We start from the raw sequence: 27,514 nt of genomic DNA, 5'->3' as shown, positions 1-27,514 counted from the left end.
ATTGTTGCTCGGGCAGCACAAGTGTCCGTATTGGACATTGAAGCAGGCTTCTTTTTCATTTTTTCCTCCTGTCTGCGTGATACCGCATTAAATAGTAGTAATCAGCTATCAAGGGTAAAGGCTTCCAGGCGTGTCGTCTGCTACTGTTTTCAACTACGAAACTGTCAACTGCTCAAACCAAATTTACCTGAAGAAATGAATAACCTACGTCCATCTAACTTCACAAATGAACTTTATTATTTGAAAATAATTTATACATTCACAAATACTTGATAGTTATCAAACTCATGCTCCCTCTTCTTCTTTTTTTTTTCTTTTTTTTTTTTTGCGTTGCGCAACTGTTGCTCTCCTTGTTCAGTTCAAGCGCTGCGTTAGCTGTGCGTTGTTTGTTCTTGCGGCCTGTCAGTTACATCGTATTTCGCTTAGAAATCCTTGCTTGACCTCTTAAACTACCCTGTTATATCATTATGAAATGCATCGCAAGCCTCAAGCCTTCGCAGTGTTCACCATTTGCAGCGCGCACACAGGATATGACCTGCAACTTGCTTTCAATGCTCGCTCGCCAACGGCATCAACGGTCTCCGGATAATAATGGAGTCATTCAGGTAAGGTTCGCTTCTATTTTTTTTTTCCGCAACTGCAAGTTTAAAACGCGCAAAAGCGTGTAGACTTCTGTTCATTAGCACATATTTTGAAGCCTCAGTTTTACCAAGCGCTATTTTCTTGTACTGGGAGCAGTGGCATTGTCGCTTGTTCGAACATGGGAGGCGCGTAGGCGCTATTTGTTTTGGCAGTGCTGTAACCGCTAATTTTCTGTGGAACACATACTTCTGTGTAAAGACACAGAAGTATGTGTTCTTGTGCATACATACTTTAATAACTTCCATTTTTTATCATCACAAATATGCATCGGCAGTCACGTTTACGTCCGGTTGAGTGAGGCATTACAATTTTGTTCCTTGCACTTCCAGGTGTACACTGTTTTTGAAAATGTTCTCCTGGAAGACAGCTGCTTGCTCAGGGTGGATGCTTGCTTGGTTGCTAAAGGCGTCCCGTGAACAGCATTAAGCTCGTAAGTGTGTTCTTCCGTCACATGATTCTCAAAAGGCACTACCATGATTAATGGTGATAAATGCTTTATTTGCCTACCTATGCTGTACAAGTGGAGGAACCGCGGCCTTAGGCTAAGCACATGCCCACAAAGTGCGGTCAGCTGTTGCCATGGTCTCCTAGGCTGTTCTGTCTGAGGACGTCATTGCATATTAGGGCACTTCAGATGGGCAAGCAGCTTGAGTATGCGAATGTGTTTGCTTGCACTTTATGTTCTGAAGATTAGTGTCGTGTGTAGCAGCCAATCAAGGAAGTAATCGTGAGTTAATCCGAAGAAAATGAATTGTTCATTTTTCACTTCCTGGCATACTTTTTTTCTTCTGTAGAAAAGTCACTTATAAACAGTATGCATACTTTTTTTATAGCTGCAGCATGGACATGCTGTTATAAAGCCACTTTGAAACCACAAAGAAGTAAAGTTGCTATTTAGGTCATGCTCATAAGAAAGAGAAGCTGCTAAGAATGGCTCACGAATTAATTGTCGAGTCATAAAGAATATTCTTTGTTGCTGTGCAAAATAATGCAAAATGTCCTACATCTAAAAAAAAAATCTGGAAACATTTCAGTGACCTGCTGCGTGCTTGCTGAAACACACACACACAAAAAAAAGAAAATGAGGGTGGGGACCAATGTTGAGTGCACACAGGAAGTTGAGTAGCGGAGGAAGTCATCACCGAGCTCTATGACAGCAGACTTGGCATGGCAAGGAGTCATAGAGCACTGGCACGACAGTGTTGCATCGGCTTCAGCTCTTTCCACGCACTTTTGATGGCCTTCCATAACTCATCAGAATTTGCAGTGTGCAGGACCCTTTTTTGCAGAATGGCTTTTAATGCCTGAAATGTTTTCAGTGACTTTCATATCAGCGACCTTAGGAAGCCAAGCTAGTGTAATGGGCTACAAAGCTTTTCAAGGTGCACTTTCACAATGTGCGCCGTGAGGATAGGGAAAGAATGCTGCGGCAGAAAATGCCCATTCTTGTAAGCCATGATTGACAGCTCTTAACCACACGGCCAGAGTAAAGAGCACATAAATGACGAACACAGGTGCTGAACTTCAATTTTATTCTGTAACCACTAATATTCTGCTTATATACCCATAAAGGCACAGACAAGTGGCGATTTTTGACACTTGTGGCAACAAAAACTAATGTGACAAATAAAAACCAAAAAAAGTACCGAAAGGGCAAACCCGAACGAGGAGAGAACGAGATAGGCAAGTTATCTTTTAAGCCGCCAACACATGGAAAGTGGACTAATAAGTACAAAAAAATTACAAATGTGGAAGGAGAGCAGAAAATGGGTAGCAGAGGTAAAGGTAACAATTAGCACAGCAAAATGCATGAGATGAAGTGCACTAAAACTGAAAAAAAAAGCGTCATGAACAGCGACAATGAAGCCAACAATTGACATTGCCAAATGCAGAACACAAGCAGTACTAAATAGCTAAACCAAAGCAAATGAATGAAACGCGCATGATCAACAAGGGTGAAGTCATTAACATAGCGAAAGGATGAAGATGAGGTGCATAAAACCAAACAAGAAAGATAAAATGTCAAGAAATGAATTCAACAAATGTAACAAAGCTAAAACCAGGCTAGATTACAGAATTCCATAAAGAAAGGCAATCTCTTTTTCCAAAAGTGAAATGGAGGGGGTGCTAACACAATCATCCTTGAGCCTCAAAATCTTGGCAGCTTCGACATTTCATGTGTCAGCTTTACCAATGTGTTTTTAACACTGTTTTTTTTTTTTTTTTTCAAAGATTGGGTGGCATGGCTTCTTTGAGTCGGTTCCTGCAGTGGACGGGCAGATTCCTGGGGGATTACCTGAGAAGTCATTTTAATGCTCCATTAGCCTTTCATTGATGCATCAAAAAGGCTTGTTTGTCCATGTATACCTTACGGCAAGTGAAAGGCTTAGAGTGAGAGCCTTCTGTACACTGCTCCTAAGGGTTTTCTGTGCTTCTTGGTGCGGCATCTTTTCTTTTTCATTAACGATCCACGAAAGCTGCAATAGTTGCTCAAGGGCAGAAAAGAACGTCAACTCCTGCTTTCTTTTCACTCATCGTAAGGTTGTGGGAAATTTGGTGCATGCAACGAATCACTGCAACCTTTTTGCGTGGCCTGTGCACTTCAGCCAGTGGTTGTGTTTTTGCACTTGGTGTTTTTCAGCACTTTTTCTGCGACAGTGGAGAGGACTTGTAATGGGTACCCTGATTGCGTGAGCCTGCATACCTTTTTCAAGAAGCTTTCTTGCAATTTGTGCTCGCATGACTTGTTCAAGGCGTTGACAAGGGCAGACTGGATGATATTTCTTTTGACCAGCTTTGGAACGAGCGGAGCTGCATGTTAGGAAGGGATTGTTTCCCCTTGGTCCAATCCGCCTTTTGCGCGAGTTTTCTGCGCATGCGCGAAGCCCCAGCGGCGACTGATGAAAACACACTGAGAGGCGTCGACGGCGCTTCTCGTCGCCGCACTCATAGCCAACGCACGGGGGCTGGAGGCGCGGTACGTTCACAGCCTCGGTAAAACGATGCCAACCACCTGTGCCGCTTACGTCTGCCACTCTCGAGGCGTGCCGGGATGCAAGACGCGTTTTGTTAGGTTTCCTTCGGCAAGCCGCGACCTGCAACGGCGTGAAGCTTGGATTAGGGCAACCAAGCGTCAAGACGTGAATGGGCGACCTTGGCAGCCGACTGCGTGCTCTCGACTGTGCGAAAAACACTTCGTTACAGGTATGTATGCATCTAAAGGAAATGTGCATGATGAAAAGTATCTACCGGAGTTTGCACCAAGCCTGTAACCCACCAGTGATAGCCGCAATGAGCATTTGTTCGGCGCGTCTGATGGCGATGTATTTTGTCGTTTGTTGCGAAGGGGCCGGGTAGCGCAGATATCAAAGGTGGTTGTGTGCGCTAGACCATAATATTTAGCATGTTTTATTGCGACTGCCGCCTGACTAAAAAGAAGAAAAAAAGAGAAGGTGTTGTGATGCACCGCCGTCAGCGAGCCGAGTGGTTGAGCTGGTCATGAGGCTCGCGAACGGCAGTGCATTAAAACGCCGTATTTTTTTTTTCTTGTTAGTGAGGTGGCAGTCACGATAAAACATGCTAAATATTACGGCCTAGCGCACACAGCCGCCTGTGATATCTAAGCTACCTAGCCCTTTCGCACATAAAGATAAGAAGGGACAAAATACATCGCCTTCAGGCTCCGGTGCAACTGAAGCAATCACGCACCGAAGAAATCCTCATTGCAGCTATCACTGGTGCGCTACAGCCTGGGTGAAAACCAGTAGGTACTTTTCATCATGCCTATTTCGCTTAGATGCATACATACCTGTAGTATCTGTGTTTTTGCCGCTCGGAGCATATGACGCACTTGCACGACGCACAGTATTTTTTTTTTTTTAATTAAAGGCTCGCCTTCGTGCACGCCAAAGCATCCGGACTTTGTTCCTTTAATGTACGCAATCAGATGCACTTCGTTAGGGAGCTTGATAATCGTCGTCTTCGTCCAACCGTTCGCAACGGCAAGGAAACCGCCCGGCACAATAAATGAGTCTCCTGGAGGGTTCATGCTCGTTCACTTGCAGAGTGGATCGCTCTGGACGTAAAACAGGGTTGGTTCCTGACCGAGATGCGCATCCGATATGTAGGAGATTCACATATGTGTCACCAAGTTGTTGATTCCGCAGAAATCTTGGCGGAGGCAGAAATGAACGTTGGAGATCCTTTCACAACAGAATGACCATTCTCTGCGCACCGAGAACCTTTTCACCACTGCGACCACATCCGTTCCGACTCCTGAGGCCAGAAACCGGCTACAGCTCTGAATCATCCATTGCCAGAAAAATGCAGCGCGTTTCCTGCAGGTGTGCATTTCGGCCGGGACAATGCCCTTTTCACGGGGTGTGTATATGTGACTCTCTGCCGATCTTCGTGTATGAAATCCTATAGCTGCACGGTTGTAGATGACGCGAGGAGGAAGCGACGCCCATTGCACCATGCCGGCGCCGCGGTGACCGCATTGTGCTCGGTAACTCAAGACACCCCGCGCATATGCGCAGCTCAAAGTCACAGGATACGATTCCACCTAGCTCTGCAGCATCAACAAACCCCTGGCTGCTTTGCCCTTTGAGATCCCTCTCTCTCTCTGCCCCCACGCTCTCCTGTCTGCCGAAAACCTGCACGCGTCGAACACGGCCCGCGCTACACGCTCTTACAATACGAAGATAGTATATGCGTACGTGCGTTATGAGTGGATTGTGAAAACGCTCTACCTTCCCCCATACTGCGTGAACATGATATGCTGCAATCACTGTCACTACTTTCCACTCCGAGGCCAAAAAAGGGGGGAAGCTTTCGCTTTCTACCAGCGTTGGCGTGGCCATTTCGTATGGTGCGCTCTCGCGTCGTCTGCTACACTGCCGCTCAATGTGTTTCCCGCCCGCTCCCGCATGATGGTGCCACATCCTCGCGCAAAAGGCGGATTGCCCGGCACACATAACTGGGTGTAAAGAAGATTCTTAGTTCCAGGATGTGCATGGAATCATTGTCCGGCATTTCGTGCATAAATTTAAGGAGAGCCAGGGCACTCTTAAGGACACTAAAAATTTCAGGTACTTCATGAAAAAAAAAGGCTTCCTTGTCACAGTCGAAAAGAACCAAGAAATCATCCACAAAGCAGAAAATATTTTGAACTTGTTAGTGTTTGAAATGGTTCCTGAGACTTTTGTCATGCATAGCTAAGAACAGATCACTGATAACGGGGCAATACATGATCCAATGCAGATCCTGTGACTTTGGATAAAGTGTAAACCATTCCATTCTAGAAATGTTGATTTTAGGTACACAGAAAGCATAACCAAGAAACCATCTACAGAGACACCACACTCATTCTGGAAGGATACTGCTCCAGGTTTGTCGATAGCTTCACGAACGCATTTCATGAGGTCCCCCATCTTGAGGTATAGAATAAAATAATTTTAACATCTGTAGAAAAACACGGTAGGCTTTCTTTCTATTCCAGTTCAAAGACCTAATGATTTCATCTGCATTCTTTACCAGAAAGGTATCATCGATAGAAAGCAATTTCTGGTTGCCTTGCAAATACATAGAGACGTCTTTCTGCCAGGTATCCTCCGAAACAATAACGCACAGAGGGCACGAGAGGTATATCTGGCAGAAAGACGTCACTATGTATTTGCATGGCAACCTGAAATTACTTTTTATCGATGATCCCTTTCTGGTAAAGAATGCAGATGTAGTCATTAGGTTTTTGAACGGGAAAAGAAACAAAGCCTATCATGCCTTTTCTATAAATGCAAAAGGCTTGTTTTATTCTATACCTCAAGATGGACCTCATGAAATGCGTTCGCAAAGCTATTGACCAACATGGAACCATATCCTCCCAGAGTGAGTGTGGTGTCTCTGTAGATGGTCTCTTAGAATTGTTTTCTGTGTATCTAAAATAAACATTTGCAGAAAGGAATGATTCACACCTTATCCAAAAGCACGGGATCTGCATCATATCATGTATTACTTACTCCCTTGCTCAGTGATCTGTTCTTAGTTATGCATGACAGTAGTCTCAGGAATCACTTTGAAAACTCACGAATTCAAAAAATTTTCTACTTTGGGGACGACTTCTTAGTTAATTTAGACCGTGACGTAGAAACCTTTTTTCATGAAGTACCTGAAGTTTTGAGTGTCTTTAAGAGTATCCTGGCTCCCCTTGAATTAAAGCAAGAAATGCCAGACAATGATTCCATGTGCTTCTTGGAACTAAGCATCTTCACACCCAGTCACGTGAGCTGGGCATTTGAACCAAGGGGCAACTAGCCCTTCCTATAATATGACTCCGCTCGTTCAAAGCTGGTTAGAAGAAATATCATCCAGTCTGCCCTTGTCAATGCCCTGAACAAGTCATGCGAGCACAAATTACAAGAAAGCTTCTTGAAAAAGGTATGCAGGCTCACGCAATCAGGGTACCCGTTACAAGTCCTTTCCACTGTCTCAGAAAAAGTGCTGAAGCACATAGGCAACACGATAATGTTCCAGGGATTCCTTATATGCACCAAATTTCCCACAACTTTACGACGAGTGAAAAGAAAGCAGGAGTTGACGTTGTTTTCTGCCCTCGAGCAACTATTGCAGCTTTGATGAATCGTTAATGAAGAAGAAAAGCAAAAAAAATAAATAAAAAAGAGGCCGCACTAAGAAGCACAGAAAACCCTTAGCAGCACATGCGGAAGGCGCTCACTCTAATCCTTTCACTTGCCGTAAGCTATACATGGACCAAACTGGCCGATGAAGGCTAATGGAGCATTAAAATGACTTATCAGGTATATCCCCCAGGAATCTGCCCGTCCACTGCAGGAACCGACTTAAAGAAGCCATGCCACCCAATCTTCGAAAAAAAACTGTGTTAAAAACTCATCGTTCTAAGCTGACACATGAAATAGTTAAAGCTGCCAAGATTTTCAGGCTCAAGGATGATTGTGTTAGTACCCCCTCCATTTCACTCTTGGAAAAAAAGATTGCCTTTCTTTATGGACTTCTCTAATCTAGCCTGGTTTTAGCTTTATAACATTTGTTGAATTCATTTCTTGACATTTTATCTTTATTGTTTCGTTTTATGCACCTCATCTTCATCCTTTCGCAATGTAATTGTAGACTTCACCCTTGTTGCTCATGAGCATTTCCTTCATTTGCTTTGTTTTAGCTATTTAGTGCTCATCTTCTGCATTTAGCGGTCAATTGTTGGCTTCATCTTTCTTGTCATGCACTTTTTCTTTCAGTTTTAGTGTACTTCATCTCGTGCGTTTTGCTGTGTAATTGTTAGCTTACGTCTGTTACCCATTTTCTGTTACCATTGCATTTTTTTTTTCTGTTATTAGTCCGTTGTTCCACGTGTTGGCGGCTTAAAAAATGATTTGCCTATTTTGTTCTCCTCTTGTTCGGGTTTGCTCTTACGGTACTTCTTTTTGTTTTTATTTGTCACAAGTGTCGAAAATCACCACTAGTCGGTGCCTTTATGGGTATATAAGCAGAGTATCAGTAGTTCCAGAATAAGGTTAAAGTTCAGAGCCTGTGTTCGTCTTTTATGTGTTTACTCTGTCCGTGTGGTTAATTAAGCACTGTCAACCATGAATCAACACCATTAGCCCGACAACTTTTTCTATCCTTGCAAGGTCCTTTTAGCAGGTGAGAAAGGAGCTGGTGGCAATGATTACAAAATAAGCTTGGGAGCTCAGCTGACCATCAATGCAGGGAAGAGGTGAGAGGCTGTCTTTGTGGCAACCTCCCCCCCCCCCCCCTCCCTTCACATGTTTAAGGATTTTTGAGTGCTTGGCCTGAGGCCATTGACATAAAGGGGATCATACCTTAAAATAGCAGTATTTAATGAAAGTTACAGCCTTGGCAGCAAAACAAACATGGTATATAAGAAAGCAAGCCACAGGTCAAAAGACAAAAGTATAATCATTTACTTTTTAGCAACTAGGCAGCACTCTTTTTGTTTCTAGGCCCATCCAGTACAGACCCACCCAGTGCTGCCTTAAAGTTAGAGCTTTTGTGTAGCCATCCTATCTGAATCCTGCTTTGTCACGCCTTTGCTTAATAAATTTATCTGACACATTAAGGCTCAGGGCAGCCCTTATCTCACCCCCTGTTATGAACAGGCTGTCGCTAACAGAGGCAACAATTTGTAAATTCTTTTTGGTTGCTTTTTGGTGAGATAGTGGGAAGCATCTTTGATTTGGTCTTCATCCCGGTAAGTATGTATGATTATGCCCTCTGAACCCTCAGCCACTCCAGTTGCTTTTCTGTAGTGCGCTGTCCAGTGATGTCCCTCTAATTCAGAATCTTTTCGCTTGAGGTATCGCGGCAGCCTTATAGGTCCGTAGCCATGCTGAAGCTCTAAGCAATGCATGTTGATAACTGTCCATTTTACAGATTGAAAAAGCGTTCACATCAGAAAGTGAGAAATGAACGATCCATAAATGGGTGTGTTTGGCCAGTGTTTAAATTGCATTTCTTCAATTGTTTGCTGTATAGGACAGTCTTCAGAACAATAAATATGAGCAAGGCCGTTTGTCTGCTCATGCTGCCTGTTCATCTGAAGTGTGCTAATGTGGAGTAACATCCTTAAAGAACAGTATAGCAGATGTGGGCATGCTATTCAACCCATGTACAACCTCTTGACCAATCACTTTGTGGCTAAGTGCAGTTACTACAGGCCTACTATTACCTTCCATGCTATGTGTGTGTTAATTGTTGCACTCCTTATTTAATCTTAAGAGAATGATCTGTGTAGGTAATTGCATAAAATGGATCACTACCTTATTCTGACAACTGATTTATTGCTATTGCTGCCATGCAGCATGTGACACTGATTGAGTGTATTGTTCTCAAGCACTTCCTTCAGCCAATGCTTGGTTTAATAATTTTGTTGTCATTGTCTTGTGTTAAGTAATGGCAATAATTAGTGAACTGGTTGATCTTGTGCCCTTCCAGCAGGTGTGCTTCTGCTTGGCAGCACATGAGAATCAGTGATTCTTGTTTATAAGTCACTGTATCTGTTCTGTTCCCAAACATGTAATTGTACTCAAGGGGACTCAATCACAGTTCTTCAATGCTGTTTTTTTTTGTAATACACTAGTTGACTTTGCTTTATATTTGATGATATGTATTCTTTCCTTGACTATCATTGTGTATATCAGTGGGCCTCTTAGATTATCCACTGTCCGCAGGTCGCCTGAGTACAGCCCAGCCATTTGTTTACTAGGGTTGCTCTGGCGTTAGTCTTTCTCCAGGTGGACAGTTCCGGGCTACCTGCTGGCTGCTAGACTTGCCAGGATGATTTTATGTTGGCTACTCGCATCCAACTAGCAAACAACGGAGAGGTGATGGGGAGGTGAGGAATGTCTGCGGCTGTTTTTATTGACTAGGACCGCAGAGCTTCGGGTGAAATTATCTTTTGTTTTTAGGGTGTCTTTAATAATGTGCAGGCAGGTGCTCATTTCAGCTGATCTGCAGTGCTCATTTATTACATCTTTAAATGTCGCCGCATACATATTTTGTATGTGTGTGACATTGTCTCCCATCACATAATTTACAAGATCAGATGTTCGTTCCATATTGAGCTTAATGAGTTCGGATTTGCAAATTATTTCATCTGTCAAGTTCTAGCATCAACTTATTTTACAGCATTGTTCGAGAACCTTCTCGAGCGTGAGAGCAGACCTCAATTCCCTGTGCACTCAGGCATGCACATTCATGCAAGTATATTGTCAGCATGCGATACACGGTCCGAGTGTTCGGTATTTACTTTTGTAGCGCAGTGGAAAGGACATACTTTGGTAATTGCTCAGAAATATTTTAAGATGTAACGCATGCATGCACTATCACGTTTCACTTGATTCATTAAGGTGGTCACGACAGCTAACAACTGAGCATAAACTAGTTATTGCATTTCACTCCTCACACGTTAAATTATAAATCCTCGAAATTTGAGCTCATTCGGTGCAGCAGATAGTTTTAAAAATAATTTTTGTTATTATTGAAATTGGCTTTCTGGTCTGGCAACCATTGGCCGCTGACGTCATGAGATATCATTCCCATGTCGTCTGCTATTCGCGATGTAGTCTATGTAGGCTGCACTTTTGCATTCATGCTTGGATGGTGGTCACAGATTTTTTTTTTTCAGCAAAAATATTTTATTCGCATATTCTCTTTTCCTTGAAAAGCCTTTACTATAATATGCGACTTTAGTGATCCTCGGACTTGTTTTGGGCTTCGTCTAGAGATTGCCGAGGAGGCTGAAATGGACGGGCTCATGCTGTATAATTCAGCATACAATCAGAAGCATCTTATTCTTACACTATGAGATTTAGCTTGTTTTAGCAACAAGCACTCACGCATATAAAAAGGTACTTGTCCGTTTCTTCCCGCCGTGTACCCGCGCCACGAAAGTGGGGAGGGGTTAGCATTATGTTCCTGATTGCTGAGGTATTGCCGTTGCTCTTTCGGTCCAAAAACTAAGAGTAAGCAAGCATTACCTTGAGGCGAGAGCATACCTTGCAACATTAAAGGAGCAGACAAAACTTTTAAACAAAGCAGTACCTCTTGACGACCTTCCATTGATCAGTTCCGTCGGTGTCGCGGGGCCGAAAACCTCACACTACGGTGATAGGTGCTGGTCGTGCTGGCGTCGTCGCCAGTGTAATGCGAAAAATCATGCGTCGATAAGCTAAAGCTGATAAGCTGACTGACCGTGCCTTATGCTGAAGGAAACATGCCTTATTCTATATTGCTTTTGTGCAGTAGCATCTTCATCAAGCGCTTTCGTCTGAGGGTCGGCCACTGAGTCAATCAACTCCCTCCCCCCTCCCTGCAAAGAAAAAAAAAAGTGTCCTTTGATATTGCAGCCTGCATTTCAGACGACGCTCCACCATGCATAGTCTCCTGTCCGCAGTGATAAGAATGTTTTTAATATGAAAGCGCCTCTACTTTAATAAAACTTTAGCAGCACACCTCTGATTTGAATTCATTATGCAATTGGGGCTGGTACAAAAGCAGCCAATGGTGTGTGCTGTGCCTTCACTGTGGGGAACAACTGCTAGCATGACCAGCGTGGCAGTACGGCCTTGCATGTTGTTTTTCATGCATGATGGCTCACACGGGGAAGATTGGGAAAAAATAAGGCGATAGATAGTGCATGCATTTGGCATTTCTCAAATATTTCTGAGTGCTTCCGAAAACACATTCTTTTTTCACTGTGCAGAAAAATGAAATGAAGATGTGAAAAATTAATGCACTCATGATACTGATGTACTGTCTTTGCCAGAAGTAACCAGGCTGCGTGTTCCGCTTCTCAGTCGGTTAGCAGAGAATTCATAAAACTTCTGATGCTGTAAATTGGTGCAACATAAATGAGAGCTCCTGTCTTCACTTGCCAAAAAGTTATGATCCTCAGGGGATCCATGTTAGCTTCAGAATACAAGCAAGAAGCAAAACATGCAGCCTGGTTACTTTTGGCAAAGACGGTACATGCACTTATTAATGTGCCTTCTCGAGTACGTACTGGGAGCTGCAACCCACGGCAATGCTCGAGAAGGTCCTCAAACAGCAAGTCAAGTAAAATAAGCTGAGTACGGACTTGAGAGATGAAACGTATTTTGCAAATAAATCGATTTAATGAGCATAGTATGATGCAAACATCTGCACTTGTAAATGGTGAGAAGAGATATGTTGCCCCACATACACAAAATAAGTAAGCAATGGCAATGGAAAGACACACAAGATGTCCACCACGACTGGCAGAAATAAGCGCTATCCTTGAGATTGTACGAAATGTCTTGTTCACTAAAGTACCGCACATGCTCACCACTTCCATATAACCTCTGTTGTCTGCTAGCCGCCCAAGCGCAACCCACACTAAATCATCCTTGTGAGAGTGTGGCATTCAGTGGCATATCATCAGAGAAAAAATGACCCCCCCCCCCCCCCCCATACACACAGAAAAATGTAAGAGCTGGCTCCACGCTCGGGCGCCCCTTAGGCTAATAACTTAAGCCCAGTGACAAGGTGGCACGTATGCGGAAACTAACGATAAAAAAGAGTAAGCGTGACAAATGTCTCTTAAGGGGGGACACGGCTCTTTGGCACCGAAAATCGGCCTGAAAATCGGATTTTCAATTTTTTCATTTTCGTATTCCTCGCACCATTCCGCATCTGCACGCAAATTTTCATCCTTATACCCCGCGTATTTATGAAGTTATAGCGATTAAAAAATGCAGTACCACACCCACTGCCCTTTAAATTGTGGACAAACGACACCCAATTTCGATCGCCCGGCGCATGAGAACTACGCGCTCCACCGCGGCGATTTTGGTCTCGTTCGAAAGCGCGCGCTTTCGGCTTATTTTTTCTTTCGGAAAGCAACCCTGTGCGCTCCGCCTTCCCCATAAAAAACAGACAAAAAGATAGCATGCAGCGCGCGCTACTATTGGCCGGTTAAGGCACGTGATCAAAATGGCGTCGTTTGGTTGGTTCCGGCAAGCTAGCCCTGAAATGCGGACTCCCAGTGACGCCATTTTGTCTTTCTGCCGACCACGCTAGTGCAACGCGAGAGTCATGCCAGGCGCGAAGAAGTACCGCTCTTTGCACAAGTTCGGGCGAAAGCAACCAAAGAAACGCGTTAAGAATGCGACTTCGTTGCATACTGTGCAAGAGGCAAGTGCCAGTGCTGCGGGATTGTGTGACGATCACGTTGCGGGCGGCGACGCTTCTCCGATTCCGCTGGACAACGGCGCCGTTCTTCGTGCCGACTGCAGTCGTGTACGTATTGATACCGCGCCTGTCACTAACAGTGACATAACTCAAGTGAGTGCCCGTGAGCAGGCTACGCTTGATAGACTGGTATCGACGCCGGCGACGGCACGAAAGACCGCGCTGTTCGCCGATGCAAGTGGTGCGTCCGCAGAGTCAGATGCGGACGGAACAGCCTCCTATGCGGTAATTGACCTCAGCATTGTGAATATCCTTCTGGATGCCGTGCGGTGCAAAACGTGTCGTGGATGCGTGCGTTTAATTACCAGCGACCGGAGCTATGGCCTCGCCGTAAAACTGATCGTGCTGTGCGACAACTGCGGTGAGATTGCGGCCGAGTGGAACTCGCGGAGGGTTGACGGCGAGAAAAGGTGCAATCCTTTTGAGCTGAATATTCTGGCTAGTCGAGCAATGCTGTCGACCGGTAACGGCCAGACAGCAATGAACGATATCTTTTCGGCGATGGGGTTGTCGCGGCGCGGGATGCACAACAAGACGTTTCAACGGCATCTGAAGAACACACTGCAACCCGCTGCTACCCGAGCCGCCACGACCGCTATGGCACAAGCCGCGCAGGCAGTGGCGAAGGTCTACGATGACTTGTGTTTTGGGCATAGGGGGAACATTGCCGTGTGCTACGACGGCACATGGATGACGCGCGGACACTCATCACATATAGGCGTCGGTGCCGTGGTGGAACTCTTCACTGGTTACGTGCTTGATTATGTGGTGTTGTCAAACTTTTGTCTGGGCTGCGAAATTGGTCCCAAGCCAAACACTGACGGCTACGAACTTTGGAAATCACGCCACCAGTGCCAAAAAAACACCAACTCCAAGGCTGGTCAAATGGAAGTAGAGGCTGGCAAAATTCTGTTTGAAAGATCTCTGCAGCGCCACAACATGCGCTACACAACCATGCTATGCGATGGGGACAGTCGCACGTTCAGTGCTCTTAAAGATGCTGCAATCTATGGCTACATTGAAATAGTCAAAGAGGACTGCATAAATCACGTGCACAAGCGTATGGGAGCAGCTTTGCGCAACCTCTTGCAGAGACACAAGGGTGCAGGGAAGCAAAGTCTTGGCGGCAGAGGAAGGCTGACAGCTGATCTAGTTGACAAGCTGGCAATATATTATGGCCGAGCGCTTCGATCAAATGTAGGTGATGTGGATGCCATGCAGCGAGCTGTGATGGCGACATATTACCACATCACATCTACTGATGACTGCCCCAAACACAGTTTGTGTCCTACCGGTGAGAAGTCATGGTGCCGCCACAACGCTGCAAAGGCAAAAGAGGAGCCTGCACCAAAGCACAATTACAGTCTGCCAAGAGATGTGGCTGATGCTCTTTTGCCTGTTTATAGTCGTTTATCAGAGAAGAGCCTGCTTCAGAGGTGCATTCGGGGGAAGACCCAGAACTCGAACGAAAGCTTCCACTCGGTCATCTGGACCTTGATCCACAAAGAGCGGCACTCATCACTGTTTGCTGTGGAAGCAGCCACAGCAGAAGCTGTGCTGCGCTTCAATGCCGGCTGCAAGCATACAGCAGCAGCAATTCTGCAAGAATGCAGTACAAATGTGACAGCAACTGGGTCCAGGAGAGCTGAAGAAAAGGACTTGCACGGTAGCGTACGTTCTGCAAAGAAGCGGGCGGCTTCGCTTGGCGTTGCTAAAACAGAAAAAAGAAAACACCGCGACAGCATGCACCCCGACTATGCTCCTGGTGCATTTTAATAGCATGAGGTCTTTGAGGTTGCCCTTCCTGATTAAATGCCGTGAGGCTTGAGTGCTTCCGACAATCCCCCAATTTTGGTAGTGTTGCATTTTTTAAAGATTAATATCTCTGGTCCTGTTCTTGCTATTGCTTTAAAAAATTTTTTTCTAGAAAGGGAATCCTGCGAGTCTCATGAAACCAAGGTAAATGCAGTGACGACAAAAGAAAATTTGCTGAGAAGGTTATGTTGTCTTCGGTACCCAAATGGAATTTTCCTTTCAAGTGTTTCCTATTGCGTAACTTTGGCTCAAATTGGCATAGGCCATTAATTTTCGCTTCAGATCACTTTCCACCTGTTTCTGATCTTGTTGACATATCAATCATTGACATAATTTACACCTACATGCTGTGAAGTGTTTTTCCTCGTTTTCTCAAAACTGCAATTTTGAGGGTGCTGCAATTTTGGAGGAGAGATATCTCTTAGTCTATTTGTGCTATAGCTCTCATTCTTGTCTTGTTAGAAAGAGAAAACCTTCGACAGTGCCGTAGGACAAAAATATGTACAGTTATTATGCGGCAACATTTACAGAATTAATTATCAATCTTAGGTGCCAACCTGGGCTTTTATTCATAAAAGTTTGACTTATTGTAACTTTGGTTCAAATTCTTCTACCACGTTAATTCATGACTAGCGGCACTCTATGATCCTTCTAGATCACTCTGGCAGGGCTATTCTCCTCATGCCATAAAGTGTTTAGTAATTAACTCACCTCCAAACGAAGAACATGAATTAGGTAATATTTTGAAAGCTATTTCATCTACAAGAAAACTAATCAGATATTTGAAATCAGAATGCAAAAGTACATTAATGGTGCAAGTTTCAGTCAGATCCACCCATAAATAAGGAAAAAAGTTTTAAGAGGGGTGTCCCCCCAATTTATGTTCATTATTTTACCTGTGTTTGCTGTGTTTTTGGTCATTTATTTTTAATGTGACAGTATTGAAGGCCCCGTTTCCCCAAAATCTTGCATTGTTGGTGGCAACGTCGTGAGCAAAAAAGTCATGAGCAGGGTTCTAGCATTTGGTAATAAGCAGGTGACATTTTTGTGAGTCGGGCATTAATTTTTGGTGTTAGTTTGTGTGGCATCATGAGGCCGCATGAGATGCCGAATTGCCTGGAGCTCCTTACGAATGAAGGGTGAGATGGGCCCTTCCGAGTCGCACTTTTGTGCAATGTTGCTAAAGCAGGTATATATATATCTATGTCAGGTTGTCTTTCAGATAATGTGGTAGCTTATCACTGTATGCTAATGAATGTTTGAGATAAATGGATCAGTGACGAAGCGAATAGCAGTATGCAGGTACGAAAAGGTGGGTCACCTTGTAGAAATGCAGACTGAAGACAGTCAAACTACCACATTATACCCTTAAAGGCAAACTTTAAGTATCCCTCCAGGTCTTAATTTTAATTTATTTATCCGAGGGCTGTTTTTAGCACCTGTTTTCCTTCCGGATTTGGTTTTCATTTATAATTGTGTGAATTTAAGGTAGTCTCATTTCTCGCAAGGGTGGAAGAACGGGCTAGTTGCTGGTTCGTATTAGGAAAGGAAAAAATGATTGCACACTCGACAAAGTGCTGTGTTGTCATTTTTTGTTCATGTCTCAAAAATGCGCTGTTATTTTTTCTCAAGCTCTCTGTTCTTACTGAGCTTTTTCATTTCACCTCAGATGCATGACCTACAGTAATGAAGAAGGACATGCCTCTTTGTTTATGCCTTATCACTTAATGTTGTAGTATTATATTTTTTTTCTTATGTCTATAGCCCTGTGTTTTAGATAAAAAGAACGACCGAGGTTGCCCTGCTTTGTTATATTGAACAACAATGCACCATAAAGTCATCCCGCTGTCAAAACATGCATGAACATCGGAGCATATCCTACCTTCCGTTATCACTCTCAAAGAAAGTGACTAGTATGCAGAAACACTAAGGCGGTAGGCATTGCTAGTGAAGTTAACTGCCGCCTGACCACATGCCCACAGGCTACGAGGTCAGCCACTCAGTGTGTATGTGTGTAAGGGCTGATGTGTTAGCAGAATTAGGGTAGCAGCAGCTTCTCTACACTGCCAGGAAATGAACCACTGACAGGGTTTTAATTAGTTTGAATACTTGTCACGCAGTATGCTGTGTTGGTCCAACTGGTCACATTGCAATGCATCACCTTCTTAGTTGGATCTCTGCCTTCTCCACTACTGCAGAGTGTAGGTAGCAGTGTGTTATTAGTCTGTGCAGACGTAATTGAGTGGAAAGGTTGCTTTGTGGTCCAAGCAACAGCGATCCGATATCACCTTTCTTAAAGGTTGTTGGGCTGGTGGAGTGCATTACACAAATATTACATGTATAATGTATGTTCTGCATGCACATGTGCTTGGTAGCATTGCCGCAGTATCTTTGACTATTCAGGATCGATGACAAGAATGCCAGCCTACCTACCACCAGCTGTTGTGAACACCTCAACTGCTTTATTATTGCATTCCTAAAGCAGCACACCCACAACCAATGACTGCATCAGGCGCCTGAATGCTTGGATATCTGACTTTATTTGTATTTAACAGTAAACAAAAAGACAATGTGAAGGTGTATGTATCTATAGATAGCTCTGTTGCTGACTTTCAGTGGTCAGTTTAAAGAATGTGTAAAGGCCAGCACTTTTTCACGTGTTTATGTCCATAAAATTTAGTAAGGGTTACATTTTTCATTCAGAACTGATACTGGTGTCTTTCTAATGCACCGTTAATGTGTGGTAAAAACTGCAGATTCAGTTCTTGCAAAATTAATGCAGTCATGTGATTTATTTCCCAGCAGATGGCTGCGGTTTCACCCCCAGGGCACATATATGGCAATTTTGCAGTGATCTTAACTGAAGGTGTAAGGAAATAGCATCATGAAAAGGCAAGCAATTAGCTGAAAGAGCATAAACAAGACCACTGTAAAGGCAAATTGCTTTACGTTGCTAGTGGGGACGCAATAAGTATGCTTATTACGGTTGCCTGTGCATAGTGTCACTTTTCCTAGTAGCCTGAAACAACAGACGGATGCATTGCTACAGACATACAACAGATATCTTTCAGCAGGGTGGCAAGAAGGGAGAGGTAGACTGCAGACTATCTTTGCATAATGCAGTCTAGCACTTTGCCAAGTGTAAATAATACTGAGAAAGGGCAACCCTTTTATGCAATACATTTTCTCAAAAAGCCTAAACGACCTGATCATCCATACCAAGGAAATATAGAGTGCCTTTTACACTCGACTAAGGGCTACATTTATGTATGAGCCACTCCTTGTAAATTTGGAACCTGTTATTTGGAAGGAACCTGTTATTTTGACAGTAGCTCCACCCTCGTTCACAATAAGCATTTGTGATAGCTGAGGCCAATATAGGTGGGCTCTACTTCAGAGCTAGAAAAAAGTAGTGAAACCAGTACCAACAAGTTCCATAAGTACTCACTGGTACCAAGCTGTCGAGGATTTTCTCTTTAGTCTGACATATCGAATACACACACATGTGGCAGCTGTTAAATTAGGTTAAAAAAAAATAAAAACAACAGTAGGCGATAATGCGTAAACAAATTCATCTTCTTCATTGCTGTAGGTAATGCATCTGGGGTGGAATGAAAAAACTCAGTAAGAATAGAGAGCTTGGGAAAAAAATAAACCGCACTCCTAAGACATTGAAAAAGAAAGAGATGACAACACAGCGCTTTGTCCTTGTCTCAAGAGAGTGCTGTTTTTTTTTCCCAGAGATGAACTACCAGCTAGCTCATTTTTCCACCCTTGCAGGAACAGAGACCACCTTAAATCGACGCGGTGCTACAAACGGAAACCAAGTCCGGAAGGAAAGCAGGTGTTAAAAATCTCGGAAAAATAAATTAAACCTAACTTTAAAACCTGCAGGGATACCTAAAGTCTGCCTTTAAGGGTATGCTGCTAGTTGCTTCGTCACTGATCCATTTATTTCAAACATTTATTAACATACAGTGATAAGCTACCACATTATCTGAAAGACAACCTGACATATATATACTTGCTTTAACAATTGTATAAAAGTGCAACTCGGAGGGGCTTGATTGCCATCTCACTCTTCAATCACAAGGAGCTCCTAGCAATTCGGCATCTCATGCGGCCTCATGATGCCACGCAAACTAACACGAAAACTCAATGCCTGACCCACAAAAATGTCACCTGCTTATTACCAAATGCTAGAACCCTGCTTATGACTATTTGCTCAAGACATTGTCAACAATAATGCAAGATTTTGGGGAGAATGGGGCCTTCAATACTGTCACATTAAAAATAAATGACCAAAAGCACAGCAAAAACAGGTAAAATAATGAATATAAATTACGTTTGAGACATTTGTCACACTTACTCTTCTTTTTTATTTTAGTTTCTGCATACGTGCTACCTTTTGAGTGCACTTAAGTTATCTCATTAGCCTACGGGGCACCCGAGCGTGGAGCCAGCTCTTGCATTTTTCTGTGTGTAGGGGGGAGGGGGGCTACTTTTGGTTGCTCCAGAATGCGTTCATTTTTTCTCGACGATATGCTGCTGGATGCCAGACTTTCACAAGGATGATTTAGTGCGGGCTGCGCTTGGGTAGCTAGCAGACAACAGAGGTGATATGGAAGTGGTGAGCATGTGCGGTACTTCATTGAACACGACATATCGTACAATCTCAAGGATAGTGCTTATTTCTGCCACTCGTGATGGACATCATGTGTGTCTTTCCATTGCCATTGTTTACTTTGTAGTAATCCCGATACGATGTAGTAATCCCGAGAGAATGATGGATAACATTCTCAGTGGGCTCAAATGGGAAACGTGTCTTTGTTATCTAGACGACATTGTCGTTTTCTCGAAAGATTTCCCTTCCCACCTTCTGCGCCTTCAGCGTGTGCTTACGTGCCTTACTGAAGCCGGCCTACAGCTCAACTTGAAGAAATGTCACTTTGCCGCTACCAAGCTCACAATACTTGGTCATGTCATATCCAAGGATGGTGTTCTACCGGATCCTACCAAACTTCGTGCCGTCGCAGACTTCCCCAAGCCCACAACCTTGAAAGAACTTCGCAGTTTTATCGGTCTATGTTCGTATTTCCGCCGTTTTATCCGCAACTTCGCCAGTATCATCGCCCCTTTAACGCAACTTCTCGCCAGAGGCCCGAACCTCTCCTCTTGGTCACCAGCCTGTGATGCTGCGTTCAGTACACTACGCCGTCTACTGGTCTCTCCCCCTATACTCCGCCATTTTGACCCTGCCTGCTCGACCGAAATACACACTGATGCAAGCGGCGTAGGTCTGGGCGCTGTTCTTGCTCAACGGAAACCTGGATATACCGAGTATGTCGTCGCGTACGCTAGCCGTACCCTCACGAAAGCGGAATCGAACTATTCTGTGACCGAAAAAGAGTGTCTGGCCATCATATGGGCCATTACCAAGTTTCGTCCTTATATTTACGGTCGCCCATTCTACGTTGTTACCGACCACCACGCGCTCTGTTGGCTATCCTCCCTCAAAGACCCCTCCGGCCGCCTCGCCCGCTGGGCGTTACGTCTTCAGGAGTACGATATCCACGTCATCTATCGATCTGGACGCAAGCACACCGACGCTGATGCCCTTTCCCGTTCACCGCTTCCTAACGACTCGACGGCTGGCTTCGTTTGTGCCTACGATATGTCGCCGCTCAACATTACCAACATGAAATCTGAGCAGCAGAAGGATCCATGGATATCCTCCCTCTTAACATACCTGTCTACGCCCGCAGAGCTGTCTCCGTCACGTGCACTTCGTCGTCAGGCCCGCCACTCGTGATGGACTTTTATACCGCTGCAATTACCATCCTACAGGGCGAAAGTGGCTTCTCGTGATTCCGCGACATCTCCGTGCTGAAATCTGCGCCTCTTTCCACGCCGATCCCCAATGCGGCCATGCAGGTGTCATGAAAACCTATTCTCGACTACGTATGAGATATTACTGGCGCGGCATGTACCGCTTCATTCGTCAGTACATCCGATCCTGTACCGCCTGCCAACGTCGCAAGAATCCATCCCCTCAGCCAGCCGCTCCGTTGCAGCCATTGCCTTGCCCCAGCCGCCCTTTTGACCGTGGCGGTATCGATCTGTATGGTCCGCTTCCGACAACGTCGGCTAACAACCGCTGGGTCATCGTAGCCGTTGACCACCTAACCCGTTACGTGGAAACATCGGCCTTGCAGTCTGCCACCGCACGGGATGTTGCTTCGTTCATTCTGCATCGCCTCGTTCTTCGTCACGGCGCACCGAAAGAATTGATCAGTGACCGCGGACGTGCGTTTCTTTCCGACACTGTCGAAGCCCTCCTCAAACAGTGCCAGATCATTCACCGGAGCACCACAGCGTATCACCCCCAAACGAACGGCATGACTGAGCGATTTAATCGCACTCTCAGTGACATGCTAGCCATGTACGTTGATAGCGCTCACTCTAATTGGGACCAAGTGCTGCCTTTCGTAACGTACGCCTACAATACGGCTACGCAGACTACGACTGGGTTCTCCCCCTTCTTTCTTTTATATGGTCGTGAACCCACGTCCACCATGGATACCATCCTGCCCTACCACCCCGACGCTTCAGAGACCACTCTACTGTCTGAAGCGCACACATTTGCCGAAGAATGCCGACAATTGGCGCGCTCCTTCACAACGGAGAACCAGGCTCAACAAAAGCATAACCGGGACCCTACAAATCCAGCGCCTTCATATCCCTCAGGTGCCCTCGTTTGGCTCTGGGTGCCTTCCTCTGCACCCGGCCTCTCATCCAAACTCTTATCGCGCTATCATGGACCTTACCGCATTCTCGAACAATCTTCTCCCGTCAATTACGTAGTAGAGCCCTTGAACCCATCTCCAGATCATCGCCGCCGCGGCCGAGAAACTGTACATGTCGACCGCCTCAAGCCGTATTATGATCCCCCTACCCTTTCTTCACCATGAGTCGCCAGGATGGCTCCTTTTTCACCGGGGGGTATTGTAGTAATCCCGATCGCCATCAGCTCGCGCGCCAACCCGAAGAGGTAGACGAAGTGGAGCCGGAGCCTTGTTAGCACTGCACCGTTGATTCGAACGCTACCCTCGTCGCCTTGGTTTGCGGACGTTGCTTACGGTCTTGGTACCCCAAGAAACACCTTGCAACTTATTTTGTGTATGTGGGGCAACATATCTCTTCTCACCATTTAAAAGTGCAGATGTTTGCGTCATACTATGCGCATTAAGTCGATTGATTTGTAAAATGCATTTCATCTCAAGTCCATACTCGGTTTACTTTACATGGCTTGCTATTTGAGGGCTTTCTCGGGCATTAGCGCGGATTGCAGCTCCCTGTGCTTAGTCAGGAAGGCACATTAATTCGTACATGTACAGGGACCTTCAAAATATGTGCGAACACGGCGAAGCGTGCCCGCGCTCCGTGAGCGTCAGCGCATCCGGCGCGGTCGCGCATCGAAACAATGTGGCGCATGCGCACGCTATGTGCGCATGCGAACGCTTCGAATATGTGCGAATATGCGAATATGTGCGAACGCTTCGCCGTGTTCGCACATATTTTGAAGGACCCTGTACATCAGTATCATGAGTGCACTCATTTTTCACATCTTCATTTCATTTTTCTGCGAAGTGGAAAAAGGACGTGTTTTGGAAAACACTCAAATATGTGAGAAATTACCAATGCATGCACTATCTATCACTTTATTCGTTCCCAATCTTCCGCGTCATGCATCATGCATGGACACCAACATGCAAGGAGTGTCACGTTGGTCATGCTAGCGGTTTCTCCACAGTGACGGCACAGCACACACCATTGGCTGCTTTTGTACCAGTCCCAATTGCATAAAGAATTCAAACCTGCGGTGTGCAGCTTAATTTTTATTTATGGTAGAGGCGCTTGCATATTAAAAACATTCTTATCGACGTTATGCATGGATGACGGCATGCAACAGACACACTGTCGTGTCAGCTCTACCACATAGTGTCCTCTTTTCCCCTGATAGATTCCTAAGACTGCACTGCATTCCCATCCAGCAATGGAGCCAAAGTTCGAGCGTCACCGATGCTGGCATCGACAAATCCCATTGATGCTCTCTCTCTCATGCTCCCTGTTTCCGCACTCCTTTATGTTGAGTTTTGAGAAACTAAAATCAGCTTTAAACCTGTGCCCTTTTAGCCATTTAAAGCTGTGTCTAGCTGGGTCAAAGCTATTGCATGACCTTTCAATTTTTTTTTATCATATGTTTTTGGACTCCTAAAATCGTGACTCCCATTTGAGAAACATTGCTTTTTGATGGCTGAAGTGAAACATGATAGTGCATGCATGTGGTACATCTCAAATATATCTGAGCTATTACCAGAGCATGTCCTCATTTCCACTGCATTGAAAAATAAAATACCATGCACCCAGATTGTGTTTCACACACTGGCGATATGCTTGCATGAATGCGCATGCCTGAGCATGTACTGAGGGCTATGATCTGATGTCACACTCGAGAAGGTCATTAAATGATACCATAAAATAAGCTGAGGCTATGCACTTGACAGATGAAAGATATATAGAGAATCCGAGTTCAGTGAGTTCATTATGAAATAGAAATCTGCAATTGTCAGTTGCCTGGTGGGAAAGAGTGCCGCATGCATATTACACGTATATAAGCAGCGACAGCTGACAAAGAAAAAGATACCATAGGTGGGCACCATGGATCAGCTAAGAGCACGTATGATGCCCTCGGATAAAAGAAATGTCGCATGATACTCCTGTCCTTCTAGTCAGTTTAAAAATAGTGCATAAATTTCTCACTTCTATATCACCTCTCCATTGTCTGCTAGTTGGAGGGCTGCAGCGAGCATAAAATAATCCTGCCATGTCTGGCTGCCAGTAGGTACAAACAAGACAAATATGAATAAAAATTGAAAACGTTGCTTATGCTTTCTCTAGTTTCGCTGGCTGCTAGCTTCCCTATGTAATTTGTCATTTGATAAATTTCATTACTACAAAAGCAGCGTCACTTCAAAATTTACATTGTCATGGTCTTGCCTGAGTGGCAGTATTAACTTAAAATTGTATAGACACCATAATAATGCCACAGCATTCATGGCTTTATTCTGGATATAGTCTGATATAGGCATTTTGAGCAAAAATCATGGGCATATCTCTAGCATGTGGTGGTTGGCTAGTGACATGGCTGGACACTGCTCAGTGGTTGTGCATGTCACGAGTCTACATGACACGGCTAAAGGCCCGTTCACACTTGCGACTAGCAGCGGTCGCGTGACCGTTTTGGTCGAAAAGCGACAGTCGCAAATGGTCGCATCGGTCGAAAAGCGACTGCCGCGGGCCGATCGGGCACTGCTCGAATTTTCAGTCGCGCGACTACTAGTCGCAAACCATTTCACCAATCAGCGAGGTCCCGGAGTACTTGATCGAGCACCTTCTCAATGCAATTAAAGAATACCCCTACCTTTTCAACAAACGGCACCCGGAATTCAAAGGCAGGGAGATAGGATATGGCCTGGGAGGAGATTGGAAAGATATTTGGACTATCTGGTAAATACCATGAACTTTTAAGAAATGGATTTTTCACGCAGGTGCAACATTTTATATTGACACCACGGTGATTGACATTGTCTATTCGTCGTCGGCGTTTTCCTGGAAACACGAGAGCGCGGCATGCGTACCGGCTCGCCTGAAAAAGCTGAAGTGTCTGGCAGGCGGCAGCTACCGACGTCCACTGTCATCGCCCAGCAGCTCTCCTACTCCCAACTCGTTCGGAACGAGAACAGAACGAGAAGGCGACTGTCGCAAGTGTGAACATTGGTAGTGGCGAGCTCCTCTCCTCTGGTCGCGCGACTGGTAGTCGCAAGTGTGAGTAGACCTTAAGTTGGCAGATAGGAATTCTGGCTTTAACCAAGCCATTAAATGTGCCCGAGTGACCTAGGGGTAGCATGTCTTTGTCTGGATCCAAGGTTCTTTGGATCCAGTCAACCAGGCATCCCCAGGTGACTCAGGTAGGTTCAGATCTCTTGGTTAAAGCAGGTCTCTATATCTTTATGTGGTCTAACATAATGTGATGGCTTACAACTGCGTTAATGAGTATGCACAACATAATAGAATAAATTGTGGGGTTACTCAGTTACCCTGTAGTGAAGTGTCTGTACATGAATGAGAATCCACACGGAAGCCCCAATGTGCTCCATCATACACTTAAGGTAGAGTTTAAAGGACCCCCGATTTTTTTGCGTGTTGTCTTTGTAACAGTGTGCATGACTATACATGGATTACCACATAGTATTTGTTTATGGCTGCTAAATAATACAATCTCTCCCATCATCTGTTTCAATTTCAATGCCATAGCAATGGCTGTGTCAGAAATCAGTATAGGTCATGGAAGGCATGAAAAACAAGAAACTGCAATATCTGCTTCATGATTTTATTCACTATATCGCTGAAGCTAGCCTGGTTCAGGAGCAGTCATCACACCGAACGTGCCTTTATGACCTTCTTGATATTTGACACATAAGCCTTCTTCTCCTGGATTCTAAATATAACTAAACTCAAGGATTCATTCAAGTTATTAACACGAAAGCGTTACTTCGCTATGTTCACAGATTTCTGTCCGTAGACCGCACCCGCAAAATCGTGTCCGCAGCAGTTGCGAGTAATTAAGAAACGTGAGAGGTTAATGAGTGGTGTCAATCGATAGAGGCTGACATAATGTTGCTGCCGAAAAATAGGCCAGTAAGCTAGTTAGGTAATTAATTACAGGCAAAAAATGTAAAAGTTCTCTGCAGCAGTTGTGAGTAATTGAGAAGTAGAGGTTAATGAGTCCAATTGATAGAGGGTGACATAGTGTTGTGTGCGAAATAATAATTAGGCCAATAAGGTAATTAGGTAATTAATTAGAGGCAAAACATGCAAAATCATGTCCGTAGCAGTTGTGAGTGATTGAGAAATCGTAGAGGTTAATGAGTGGTGTTAATTGATAGAGGGTGATGTAATGTGTGCAAAGAATTAGGCCATTAAGGTAATTAGGTAATTAATAAGAGGCAAAAAATGAAACAGTAAAGGCAAAAATGGTCTCATTAGCTAATGGCTTGGTGCCACATTTGAATGTATCAAATACTAAAATAATTAAACCAGTGAATTAAGGTGACTTCAAGTATGTGACATTACACAACCTGAAGTCGAGCTAAAAAAGGACATATGAAGGGATTAGCATGCAGTTTCAAAGTACCAAAGACTAAAGTAGTTAAGGCAGTCAATTAGAGTGGCGTCAAAGGTGTGACGTCACACAACTGGAAATAGAGCTGAAAAAGGGCATAGGAAGGGATTGTGCAATTTGAAAGTACCAAAGACTAAAATGAATAAACAAGAAGTGGATAATGTGAGCTAGAGGCTGTGACGTCGCACTACCAACCGGAAGTCTAGCTGAAGAAGGGCATAGGAAGGGATTGGTGCACAATTTGAAAGTACCAAAGAAAATGGGTAAACAATAAGTGAATTAAGCAACCAACAGCAGATTCCGTGCTTTTGCATTACTCCAATTCAGATTCTGCAGCGCTGTTTTTAGTTGTAGATGGATGCCACTCTGCAGAAGCGGCCTCAGTAAACTCCAGAGGGAGTGGAGGTTCGCCAGTACAGCTGCATGTGTTCTACATCCAAAGCCAATTCTCGAGCAACAAACGGTCCAGTGCCGGCCAGGCTTGTGTTTAGCCTCTGAGGGACTAGCATAGTGGTATTCCCACTTGAGGTATAGCAAATTGGCAGTCAGAATAAACAAAGTATGTGGATTTCTAGATCACTAGCTTTGTTTAATGATTTGGAATGAAAAGTCTACACTTGGTCATGATGTGCCACTGCTAGGGCATACCTAGGTGGCGACCCCAGGCGTTCACACCAAGTTTTGTTTTGTTGCATTAGCTGTAGGTTAAAATGAAAACTTGAGATTAGGAGTATGTTTAGTTGCTTATAATGGTTTGCTTTAACCTCCCTTGCATTGTTTTTATTCTATATGCAGGCACCTGGAAAATGCAAGGATATCTTGAGCGGCTTCACTCGGCTCGGCAAGCTGCGATGTGGTCGAGCGGCAGGATCACTTGGTTAAAACTTTGCTCACAGGATCACTTGGCTTGTAGCAGTGTTCTGGGCATCTAATGCCAATTAGACTGGTGTCGAAAACACTGATGGGCCTAGACCTCACAGAGCACATCCCAAATGTATTGCTGGCATGCACAGCAATTGTGAGAAAATAAAAGCTGTCATCAGCGTG

General features: G+C 44.6%; 1 long non-coding RNA gene across 1 annotated transcript; it reads left to right on the top strand.

Annotated features, from left to right (window-relative positions):
- The first annotated feature begins 333 nt into the window (after positions 1-333).
- Positions 334-27,514, top strand: LOC146210318 (uncharacterized). The gene is made up of 3 exons (XR_014708911.1): positions 334-605; positions 972-1,072; positions 27,263-27,514. It is a non-coding gene; the product is annotated as an uncharacterized LOC146210318 (long non-coding RNA).

This window comes from Amblyomma maculatum, chromosome 1, assembly GCF_055883805.1.
Source record: "Amblyomma maculatum isolate TAMU_Amacu chromosome 1, ASM5588380v1, whole genome shotgun sequence".
In the NCBI taxonomy this organism is placed as follows: domain Eukaryota; kingdom Metazoa; phylum Arthropoda; class Arachnida; order Ixodida; family Ixodidae; genus Amblyomma; species Amblyomma maculatum.
Note: the sequence above shows the minus strand (reverse complement) of the source record. Positions and strands in the feature narration are given on the sequence as shown.